General features: G+C 46.0%; 1 long non-coding RNA gene across 3 annotated transcripts; it reads right to left on the bottom strand.

Annotated features, from left to right (window-relative positions):
- Positions 1–1,995: 1,995 nt before the first annotated feature.
- Positions 1,996–9,351, bottom strand: LOC113608202 (uncharacterized). 3 transcript variants are annotated; one of them, XR_003428250.1, is made up of 4 exons: positions 8,237–9,351; positions 6,902–7,071; positions 5,695–5,952; positions 1,996–2,280 (listed from the first exon to the last, which is right to left on the bottom strand). It is a non-coding gene; the product is annotated as an uncharacterized LOC113608202 (long non-coding RNA). The 3 variants fall into 3 exon arrangements; XR_003428251.1 differs by having other exon boundaries at positions 1,996–2,232; positions 8,209–9,351; XR_003428249.1 differs by having other exon boundaries at positions 8,209–9,351.
- Between the last annotated feature and the right edge of the window lie 1,153 nt (positions 9,352–10,504).

The raw sequence follows: 10,504 nt of genomic DNA on the forward strand, positions 1-10,504 counted from the left end.
CAAAAGTTTTCTTTCGGAAAGTACTGCATTCATTTGGAAGAAATACCTTGATATCTTGTGGGAGTGAACATTATACCTTATCGGAATCTCGCAGAAAACTCTGCAGGAATGGAAGAAATGCGTGATGGGCAATGCTTTTTCTGTGGAAACTGGCCAAGATGTACCTGCAGTTGAGGGAGGACACACAGGAATCTAGAAAATTCAGAAAGACATGATAATGGGGATTTGATCTATTTGGACCTCAAGAGCTGCAGCGAGCCTGGCTGGCATCTGACCTGTGGATGTAAGCATGAATGATGTGAACATTAGAAAAAGAAAGAGACTGAGTCCAACTGAGAAATAGCATTTCCTCTTCAGGAGGCAAAATAAACACTAATTATTCAACTTTATCCTCTAGAATGCAGTTGGCTAACCAACCCCACGTTACATGAGCTCTTCCTGAAAACCTTTGCATTTGAGTGTCCCAGAGTAGAGTTCTTATTTAAGCCCATGACTTTCTAATTCTCAGAATTAATTTTAAGGAAATAACTAAGGATGCTCAAAAACTCAGCCATATGGCTATTCGTCACAGCACTGTTTGTAAAAAGAAAAAGTTAGAAGCAATCTAGGTGACCAACAGTGGGAGAATGGTTAAATTATGACGCATGCATAAGATGAAATATTGTGTGGTCATTGGCAATCATGATGTGGGCTATATTTATTGACATGGGGAAATACCCACAATATAATATTACAGAAAAAAATAACCATTCAAAAATGTAACCATGCTTGCAGTTTTTTGAATGGTTGTTTTTTCTGTAATATTATATTGTGGGCATTTTCCCATGTCAGTAAATTTGTACAAAAACAAATGTAGTGTACATACATTATCCTACATAGAGAAAGGCTGGGGAGGACCTACGTGGTGAAGTGAACAGTGATCACTTCAGGCTGGGGGTGTGGGAGTGATTTTTTACCTCATCATTTCCTGCATCATCTACAGGAAATGTATATTAGATAGACAATGTATATCTATAATCATATAAATTCATAAAGCTATATCCACCTTAGGACTAAAAATCAAAGCAAAAGCTTATGTATCATAATGCTATTTTTTGTTAGATATTTAAAAGCACGTATTTATATACATAGAAAGGTGTCTGGAGTAAAGCTCTAGGAGTTAAAAGTCGTTATCTTGCAGTGGGTGGGATTATGGATGGTTTATAATTTATTATTTTGGCTTAACTCTATTTTGAAAATGTTCTACAAAGGAAAAGGGTTGTGGGGGAGAAAACTGACAGTGGAGAACCTCCATGGTTCTCCTGTGGGTAGGTCAGTCCTCTCTCAGCCCTCCTATGGCCAAGATTCTCCTAGGCAGAGAGACGATATTGAATAGTGACCCAATTCAGGTTAAGCGATGGGAAGAGAAGGGGAAGAAAATGAGTATTTTGAGCAGAGGGCCTGGGTTTTGAATCCTGATTCTGCCACTTTCTAGTTCTATGACTTAGGACAAATTACTTAACCTCTCTGTGCCTCAGTTTTCTCATCTGTAAAATGGGCACAACGATCATTTCCACAGAGATCTGCGAGGCTCAGGGAAGGGTGAACCAGCCCCTGTCTGTATTCTTTCATTTCACAGAGGAGGCTGCAGGCACTCAGTGAGGTTAAGACACTTGCCCGAGGTCACACAGGAATGGATAGCAGAGCTGAGATTCCAAATGACCCTGAGTACGGTGCTCCCTCACCCTCCTCAGAGATGAGGGGCCCACCAGTCATTCTTTTTTTTTTTTTTTTAAATTTATTTATTTATTTTTGGCTGCATTGGGTCTTTGTTGCTGCATGCGGACTTTCTCTAGTTGCAGCGAGCGGGGGATACTCTTCGTTGTGGTGCACGGGCTTCTCATTGTGGTAGCTTCTCTTGTTGCGGAGCATGGGCTCTAGAGCACAGGCTCAGTAGTTGTGGCACACGGGCTTAGTTGCTCCGTGGCATATGGGATCTTCCTGGACCAGGGCTTGAACCCGTGTCCCCTGCATTGGCAGGCGGGTTCTTAACCACTGCGCCACCAGGGAAGCCCCCACCAGTCATTCTTGACTATATTTTTATTATGAGAAACAGATTCCACCGAGGTAAGCAGAAAATAATGGGAAAACCTCTCTCCCAGTGGCATTTAGCACAGCGTATAGATTTGCTCTCTGATGGTTTTCTGCTCCTTCAGCCTCCTGTCCTCTCTCATTCTCTCTCTGCTTCGTTTCCTAGGGGAGAGGTGGAGAATGAGCTCTCTTAAATTGGTGTGAATTTGGCTACAATAAAAGAAGAGAAAAAAAGGGAAAAATAAACAAACAAACAAAAAACATGAGATGCTGTTTGGGAGGAGATGCATGCTATGAAGTGTCTGGTCCAGGCATGGAGCAGCGGGTGCAGTGAGAAATAGCAAAGCTGGCAGTTCCCAGAGGAGCTGGTCCCTCTCAGCCCGCTGGTACGCAGAGGCAGAACAAAAACATCTGGTGTGATGTTTACCCAGCACCTTTCTCCCCAGCCCTCCCCGGACACGGAGTAATGCCTCACTCACCCCTGGGGCTGCACCTTTGTTGGGGGGAGAGGAGAAGCTTGAGGGAGGCCAAAGGGTGGTTTTTAGTTTCATTCTAATTTTCTAAATTGATATCTAGAAATGGATGAGACCCAGTGGTCTCATCGAGTGGACCCAGAAACAATGGATAAACCTGAACCCACACAGCGCCGGCGTTGGCAGTTGAATCTTAGCCCCAGGTGATGTTATTCCACGTACAGAGGGCGAAAATCTCCACTCTGAGTGGGAGAAGATGGTAGCCGCAACAGTGGTGGGGAACGGAAGAACACAGCCCCTCAGAGACAAACCCGGCTGGTTGCAGCCCCGTCTCCACCTCCCAGCCCTGGGCCCTTCGCCAGGCATGGTTAAGAGCTTGGATTCTGGAGTGATAACAGGGCTGACACGCTTGTTCCACCACTTAGCAGCTAAGATCTGTCTAAGCTTCAGAGTCTTCAGCTGTAAAATGAGGCTGTTAATAATAGGACCTCCTTTACCCTGGTGCAGCGACTGGGGAATGGGTTCATGCATGTGAAACTACTGCACTGTCCTAGATGCTCAACACTCATCCTGGTTACCATTATTCACTTAACTTCTCTGTGGCTCATTTTTCTTATCTCTGAAAAGGCACTTACCAACTGCCCCTCAAGCCATCCTAAGGCTTTAATGAGACAACAGCCGTGCAGCTGCTTCGTCAACACATTGCTCCTCTGTCCACCAGACTTATCTCCAGAAATCTCTCACAAACAACTGTGGGTGGTATTCTGGGAAAGCCCCTGGCACACAGTAGGTATTTCATTAAAAAAGCAACAGTAAGTTCTTGGCTTGCGTCTGTTCAGGCCAAATGGCAGAGACTTGAATAGCTTTCTATAAACAGGCAAACTGGTGATTTCATGCAGAACAAACAAGCAAATGTCTCTGATTGTTTCCTCAGCAATAGCATTTAGGGCCTAAAAATTATCTAGATGATCAACCTGACTACCCAGCACAGGGTACCCAGCACAGGAAGGAAAGGTAGTCTCCGGGCCAGGTCTCTGGGCAGCCATGATGGGGTCACATGGCATCCTGTGGACCCTGGGAAACTGACAGCAGCTTCTGTGGGCTGCGAGGACACCACCTGGTGTGATCACTCTTTCAAAGGGACTCAAACAGAGTTCCCCTAGGTGTTGACCTCTTGTGCTCTCCAGATCGCCACCTGAGGAAAGCCACTTCTGGCAGCAGGTAGATCTTTTCCAGAGGCCTTCCCAGCTCTGCCTGGGGGCCATCTGACCATGACAGTCCAGCATAAATAACAAACCTTCATTCATCTCCTGTCATTCCCAGGCAGCGAGCAGGGCTCTCAGAATAATAAAAACAATGATAACTAAACCATTTTTACTGTCTGCCAGGTAGTCCTTTTAATCGCTATAATCATCCCAAGTGATGGGCTGGGCTGAGTGAGCTCTGTTTTCAAGATGGGGAAACAAGCCCAGACAGTCCTCCCCTGGAGCAGAGGGACCCACCTCCAGGATCAAGGCGAAGTTTCTGAGCATGACATTCAAGGCCCCTGCCTACTCTTCCAGCCTCATTTGTCCTTTCAGGGATTCTATGTCTGCAGAACAACTGGCTCTTTCTATGAACCCCTGGCTCTCTCCCTGTCTGCCTTTGTGCATTAGCTCTCCCAGTCTGTCTGGAACGGCCCCCATCCTCCCCCACCTCCCCTTGGGCTCCAACTTGTCTTTCAATAAGAATTAACACGTGAGAGCATCTCTAGAGGCCAGATACGTCATCTACAAAGCAAACCTGGGAGTTAGGCATTATCATGCCCACTTTAAGGAACAGGAAACTGAGGCATAGAATAACCAAGCAACTAGCAACAAGGTCACAGAGCCAGGAAGAGGCAGACTTGAGATTCAAATCCCTGGAGTTGGACTTTGGATGGAGCCCAATATCTTCTCCACACTATGGTGCTTCTCAGCTCAGGGATCTCCTTCTCTGGGAAGCCCTCCTTGATCTCTCTGTTGGGTTAGGCCCAGGAATGGGCCTGAGCCTGCCCTTACCAATCTATGAAAGCCAATTATTAAATTATCAGGAACTTTGCAAGCCGGCTGTTAAACACAGCAATTATTAAAGATTCAATTATAAACACATAATTAAGTAAATTATATTAAAAACAAAGGTCATAAATACTCAAAACTTGTCACTTCCTAATTATTTTATTACATTTTACTAATATTTATACTCTGAAGATTATTTACATCCAGTGCATCTGTATGGTGGCGATGCTACGTAATGCGGCACTGCTGTGCAACTCTCAGTGACATCACAGTCGTAGCTTTGAGATCAGCCACAGTTGGAATATTTACACCATGGAAATTGGCAAATGCTACCTATCAGGGCTTAGTTTATTGCTGTGTTGATTGACTAGATTTAACAAAGTGATGGAGAAAATCTCAACAGTGCAGCTTCTACTTGCTGCATTGCATTGTGAATAGCCCCCCAAAACGGAAGAAAATATTCTTTCGATATTTGAAAACTAGTATTCAACTTCGCAAAGAAGTTGCTAACAACATTGATAAACAAGTGGGGCTCCAACATAGTCCTTGTTCTTTGACTTTCATCTTCATCGTTAATGTCAATGAAAATATCATGTCAGAATTACACTCAAAGAATCGCTGTTCAGCACTCAGCAAGCACCCCAGCTGTGTTTGTCTCCATAGTAGCCCTAACTCCAGGGCTCTGAAACTTTCCCACCTATGTTTGCCTCTTCCGGACTCCTACTGAGAGCAGGGGTTGAGTCTTTCTATTTATAGAACTCTCAGTTCTTGGGGTAGGCACTTAATTATTGTTGAGTAGATAAATTCATGCATTCACGGCTGCATGAATGAAGAATTAACCCTATTCCCAACGAAATCCCCTATCCCCCACAAAATGAATTCTTAAGATATCCATTTCTGCATATTTTAGTCCTCTACTTATCATATATTGCTGAGTACCTACTAGGTGTCAGTCATGTTAATACTAACTTTCATGGGCTGGGCACATCGTAATGAAGAATACTACAATGGAAAAGATTAAACATTTCTAGACTCAAGGACCTTTTGTGTCTCGTGTTCAAAACAGCCCCCAGATTCATGAATTACTTAAAGGAAAGCGAAGTCATCAACCTCACCATCTTCCTTCATCTCCAAGGATCCCAAATGAGCCTGGGGAAGAGCTGATTGAACTTCCATTCAATGATGATGTCGTGCCCGGGGCTGAGGCACTGGAAGTCATGGAGAACCGCAGTTGTGTTTTGATTCCCCATAGATGTCTTTGAATTCGATCTTCCCCAATGGCAAGAGGGAGGCGATTTTCCTGTGAGTGAAGAGCTGGTTTCTCGTGTCTAAACCATCACTATCTCCACGTACCTGGGAGTGTCGCCTTACGTCTGCCGAGACAGAAAGAAGAAATGGCTCAAAATAACGTACAAAACCAGGCTTAGAGGATCAGAAGATGCCAGCCCGTGTTCCTTTCAACAGAGGCCCATGGTAAGCCCCTACTTCTCTTTTCCCTTTGCTACTCTCATGCAACTCAAACTTCAAGACCATCTTAGCAGATAAACAATATAGTGTGTATCCCATTAGAGTATTAATACAAAGATAGGTGGTCTAAAACTCACTAGGCAAATAATTAGCCACCAAATGAATAAGAGAAAAGAACAGCTATTAACTCACTAAGTCACCTGTCAGAGGCGGCTGTATTTATATTTGGTTTGTGGTGGGAGAAGCACTTTCCCATAGCCAAGCAGGCATGATATTGGTTGCAGCAGCCCTGAGACGTCCCCCAATATATGTCTCTTTTCCTTAAAAAGAAGAGATGAGGAGGGGAAAAAAAATCAGTTGCTTCAACTTGAAAGTCAGAGCTGAAGGAGGCGTTAGCAAGACTTTCCTGTGGCTCAGAGCCCTGATCACCACAATTAAAGTTCGAGGTGTGGTGCTATTTGCTCAGCGTGCTCTGACACATGAAAGAAAATGATTCAGGCAAGGAAAATAATTACACGTTAATTTGTGTTTGGCAACTGTGTTTTACCCCTTTGGCCCACAGAGCAAGATAAAAGGTGATATTGTTGAAAATGTTTTATCTGCCTTCAATGGGGTTGTCATGGGCTGCATTTGGAGACGGGCCTCTTTGGTTGGGCATTTTCCTGGCATCGTGGGGCTGCCTTTTGTGCTCCATTGCCGGGGCCGGCCAGGAGGAGCAGAGGAAAGGTAGGTTATTAGCTGTTTACTGCCCTGGATCCTTTGTTTTGGAGGGTTTCCCATGGGTTTGGCCAAGTGGCAGGAAAAGTGACCCTGCCCAGGGCATAAAGCCCCAGTCCCCACCCTGGGGGCACTCACCCCGTATCATGCTCTCTGTTGCATTTTGCCGTGGAACGAAGAGGCAGACCAGCCAGGACCACAAACCTGGCTGTCTATGGAGAGAGGCGGCAGACAGCCATGGGCAAGTTGCATAGCAGGCAGCTGTGCCAGGAAGAAACGTACGCCTCGTGTAGCCAAGTCTTCTAGACCTTCAAAAGGAAAGTAAGGAAATCTGGATTTTTACAAATGAAATCTCCCAGTTTTTGCACGTTGGCTTGGTTAAAAACAAATAAAGCACGTCTATGGGCAGCACCTGGCCTACTGGTGGCCAGTTTGGGCCTCTGAAATGCAGCCCAGGGCTTAAACACTAGCTTCTGGAGTCAGAAGGATCTAGGCTCTGAGCTCAGTTTCATTGCTTCCCAGCTGGGTGATGGTGGACAAGTTACTTAAGCTAAGTCTCGATTTCCTATTTGTAAACTGGAGACAGTAACAATCATACCTCCCTCCGAGAGTTATTGTGGGGACTGAATGAGATAATGCAGGCAAGAGGCAAGTTCCTCGCACAGTCCCTGGCAAACAGTAAGCACTGAATAGATGTCAGTGATTATCACTATTTATAACTGAACCATGGAAGAATGAAAAAAAATACATCATCGCCCCAGGCTTTCTGTCGATTAGGACGTCTGGGACACCTTGGCTTCTCCATAGATAATTAGATAATTGCTGAATGAATGAATGAAGGATGGATGGATTAAGATGCCAGCTAGAGGCCAGAATGAACGATCCATCTGCCATCTTCTCTTCCTGGTGCTGCCCCTAGTTGTGTTTGTGCCAATCGTTGCCCTTTTTGGACCTCAACTTCTGCATCTGTAAAATGGACTGGATGTCCTTCTCTCACCAGCTCCGAGGGATGCTTTCCTGCCTCCTGACAAGATCTTTCAAGAACTCTCAGAACAAGTTAGGACGGGCCAGCAGGGACTTTACCGCCCGGCTCTGGGAGGGGAGGCAGCCTGCCACTGGGACTCTTCATAATTGAAGGAAGACTGGTCCTCCATCATCCCACCCCACATCTGCTCTTTACTCGTCTCTCTTCTGCTTTTTGTCCTAGGAGGCTGACTTGGAAAACTAGCTCCTTCGCCCTCTGCTTTTCAGGATAATTTGGGCAGTAGGGAGCCCATCTGGAGATCAGGGGAAGTAGAGGAAGGAGGTGGGGTATGTAGCCTCCACACCCGAACCCCACCCTGGGGAAGGGGCTCCTCTACATAACTGTCTCTGTTCAGATTCCTGGAACTGCTACCTCCTTTCATCCCTTTGGGTCTGGGGGAGTAGCTCCCCAGGCATCTCACCTTGCCCACAGCCTTGACTTTCACTTACCATCAGGGCCTGGGGTGAGTGTGCTTGCTGTTTCCTGCCCAGACCCTGATGGATACAAGCAGATACCTCTCCACCATCCAATCCGTGAAAAATGTCTTCTAAGGAAGAAGACTTCCAAGTACCCAACAGAGCACACAAGCTCGGGGATCAGACAGGCGGGAGCTCAAATCCCTGTTAGCCGCTTATTGGCTCTGTGAACCTGGACAGGTTCTGTCATGACGTGGAACCTGCTTCCTCATCTGTGCAGCGAGTTGCACGATGCATCTTCCAGGGCTGAGGGGCTGAGAAGGACCGTCAGGACAGCCCCGCACGGTACTAGCCAATCACGTTCGCTCAGGGCAGCTCTTTCTCTTCTTCTGCCTCTTCTTCTTTCTTCTTCCGTCTCCTTTTTTCCTTCCTAGAGGCAAGAGTTTTTGTTTTAATTTTTTTTCAGCTTCGTACTTTTGTTAGACTGTGCCTGATAGAAACCCTTCCCACTGGTGGAGTGCCCACGGGCTCTAATCTCCCAACAATCACGAATGGCTATTATGGTGGAAGGACATTATAGCCCCAAATCAGAGCTCAAAGACAAACATTGAATATTGTTAAAATTCTTCTCGAAAATCCTTTAGAAATATTTACCCATAAATTTTGATATATTTGGTGTGGAATGTATCCTCTGCACCCTGGGTATATACACGTTCTATAATGTATAAGGCAATGTACAGTACATTCAGGACTATATATGCAAAATATCATTTTACGCTGTTTCAATTAAAGAAAGAGAGAGCACAAGTAGCTGATTTTGTTGAGTCAAAGGTACCTAAGGTAACAGCCATACTGATTTTACGAATAAAGACATTGAGGTTCTGGGGTTGAGGGGAAGAAAAGACACTGAGGCTCAGGGAAGCCAAGCAATTTGTTTAAGCTAATAAGTGGCAGAGTCAAAATTCAAATCCAGGTGTATCTGACTCCAAAACCTGTTTTTACCTCGTGCCATAATGTCTGGATTTATGTGAGCTGGAATAAACACACCCTCAAAACCGGCATCATCAAAATGACTTTCAGTCTTTTATATTGGAAATGGCTTCACATACTGGGCTGGCTGCCTGTTTCACTCCCAGTCTCTCTCTTTTTTTTTAAACATCTTTTTGGAGTATAATTACTTTACAATGGTGTGTTAGTTTCTGCTTTATAACAAAGTGAATCAGCTATACATATACATATATCCCCATATCTCCTCCCTCTTGCGTCTCCCTCCCACCCTCCCTATCCCACCCCTCTAGGTGGTCACAAAGCCCCGAGCTGATCTCCCTGTGCTATGCGGCTGCTTCCCACTAGCTATCTATTTTACATTTGGGAGTGTGTATCTGTCCATGCCACTCTCTCACTTTGTCACACACTCCCAGTCTCTTGACTTCGTGGGGCCTCAGCCCCCACTGAGCGGTGAGACCAGGACCCTGGGCCCCGCCTGGGCGTGGGGGAGGAGCAGGGGAATGGGGGATGGTAGCGGGGCATGGCACTCACTCTTCCCTGTCGGTCAGAAGAGGCAGCATAGGATGGAGACCTCCACTGATGGGCAAGCCAGGTAGAGATTTTTTTTTTCTTTTGGCCACTGATGACCGGTGATCATTGTTGGGAGAGTAAGATTCTCAGATGAAAGATAACTACCAATGTGCCAGGTACAGAGAGGGATGGAGGGAGAGAGCCTGGCCTTCTCCCCGTGGCTCCTGGGCTGATTCGGCCCTGACCTTGGGCAAGTCATTTGAGTTTTCTCATCTGTAAAATCAGCCTAATGATGGCTTCTCTTCCAAACCACTTGGATTCTCAGATGAAAGCATCCATAAAAGTGTACAGGATTGCTATTAATTGCACCCTTATTATTTTTATTATTAAGGGATGAAGTCCACTAAACTTTAACTATGTTTTGACTCTCCCCTGACTAGCAGGATGAGCTGTTGACTATCAGAGGACAAGCCTCTCTGACATCGCCCTTTGTAGGGAGGCGGGCAGACGGGCGCTCCCCACAGCAAGGCCGTCGCCCGGGCAGGTGCAGTCTGAGCTGGGTGTGCCCAGCTACCTCTGCTTCCACCCTTAGATATAACTGCATCCAACCAGCTGTGGGCAATGTGCTCAGCAATTGGAAAGAGCCAGGAGCCAGAAGTGGCTGGGTTCCAGGCCTCAGCTGTGGGATTTTACGGGCACGTCATGGACACCCTTTGCCCGTGAGCTTCTGCAGTTTGGATAATGGGAACCAGCATCATCCTGCCCACCTCCAGGCCAGATTCA

This window comes from Aethalodelphis obliquidens, unplaced genomic scaffold, assembly GCF_003676395.1.
Source record: "Aethalodelphis obliquidens isolate GAN/ISIS:26980383/991018 unplaced genomic scaffold, ASM367639v1 scaffold52, whole genome shotgun sequence".
NCBI lineage: Eukaryota > Metazoa > Chordata > Mammalia > Artiodactyla > Delphinidae > Aethalodelphis > Aethalodelphis obliquidens.